Consider the following 1548-nt stretch of genomic DNA (forward strand, 5'->3'; position numbering starts at 1 on the left):
AATGTCCTCCAGGGCCACTCTCCCAACTGGGCACTCATAGTCCTGTGTCTTTGGGATCCCTGGAGGACAGCTGACTCATCTCTTCAAGATCCTAGCATAACCCTAAGGAGCTGAGGTTTCTAGTATTATAGTTCCTGAGCCCTGACTGGTATACTCTCCATTAACAAGCACGTCATCCAAAATTAATTAGCTTTTAGCAAAGGTATTCATGGAGAAAGTACAGCAAAAATGGTTGGTACAGGAGCTGGAGCCAGAGAATGAGGATGTGGCTTCTCAGCTGCTCATCTTCAAGATGGTGGTTAGTGCTTCATCATGTGATGCTAGTAGAGTGGAGGGAGTGAGAGTGGGTCTGAGGGAAAGGCTGGGTGAGCCACAAGCTTGTGGACGTGGTGTCTGCTGTCCTTGTTGAAGGGTTCTCGGGGCATGAAGAAGAGGAGAATGAAAAAGAAGAGGAGCAATTGGCCCTTGTGGAATTGTCAGGAATTATAGATTTAGAGTCTTTTTTTAAACAAGATGTGGGAATGAATGCAAGGTTTTTGGAAATTGACCTATTTTTCTTTCTTTCTTTTTTTTTTTAGATTTTAAATTTTTTATTTTTTTCCAGATGCTTTTGAGTTGAAAATTTTTCTCCCTTTTCCTCCCCCCTACCCTCCCCAAGACGGCACACAATCTGATATAGGCTTTACATACCCATTAAACATATTTTCACATTAGTGAAGTTGTAAGTGAAAATTAAAACCAACATGAGGAACCATCAGAAAGATGAAACAAAACTCAACAGAAGGTAAAAACAAGTGAGAGCGATTCGACTTCCACAGTTCTTTCTTTGGATGTGGACAGCATTATCCATGCCGAGGCCTCTGGAAATGGAAATTGACCTATTTTTCAAGTGGACAGCTACATCTTTGTTGGGGAATATGAAGATACTCTTGGGCCCTGTGTTGTGTTTGAAGAAAATATACATCAGGTCAATGCAAAAGGCAACTATAAAACAGAGTCAATTATAAGTGCCATACAATAAAGCAGGTGAGTATGATGAAAGCACCTCCAGGTGATTGAGGAGAGAGAAAAAAGCAGGTGGTGTAGAATGGATGCAGATCAAGGACAATGATTTTTCATATAGGCCCAGCATGATTTGTAGCTTTGCACATCAGAAGGAAGATGAGGAAGTTGCAGCTCAAATCCCAGCAAAACTTTGGAAACGGAAGAGCAAAAGATGCAAACCAAAAAGAATAAAGGCATGGGCAATGAACTGGAAAAACCAGACCACTTGGAAATAGAGGATGGTGGTTCTACTCTTGATACCCCTTCTTCTGGTTTTTTTTTTTTGGGGGGGAGACAACTGGGGTTAAGTGACTTGCCCAGGGCCATACAGCTAGTTAAGTGTTAAGTGTCCGAGGTCAAATTTGAACTCAGGACCTCCTGACTCCAGGGCCGATGCTCTACTCACTGCATCACCTAGCTGCCCCTGATATCCCTTCTTCTGAAACAAAAGATTCTACTTCTATGGAAACTCTGGAGTCTACCTTAGAAGCCACTCCTAGGTGA

General features: G+C 42.4%; 1 pseudogene; it reads left to right on the plus strand.

Moving 5' to 3' along the window:
- Positions 1-208: 208 nt before the first annotated feature.
- LOC110207346 (general transcription factor 3C polypeptide 6-like) lies at positions 209-1548 on the plus strand (annotated as a pseudogene).

This window comes from Phascolarctos cinereus, unplaced genomic scaffold (genome assembly GCF_003287225.1).
Source record: "Phascolarctos cinereus isolate Bilbo 61053 unplaced genomic scaffold, phaCin_HiC Scaffold_2;HRSCAF=192, whole genome shotgun sequence".
NCBI classification, from domain to species: Eukaryota; Metazoa; Chordata; class Mammalia; order Diprotodontia; family Phascolarctidae; genus Phascolarctos; species Phascolarctos cinereus.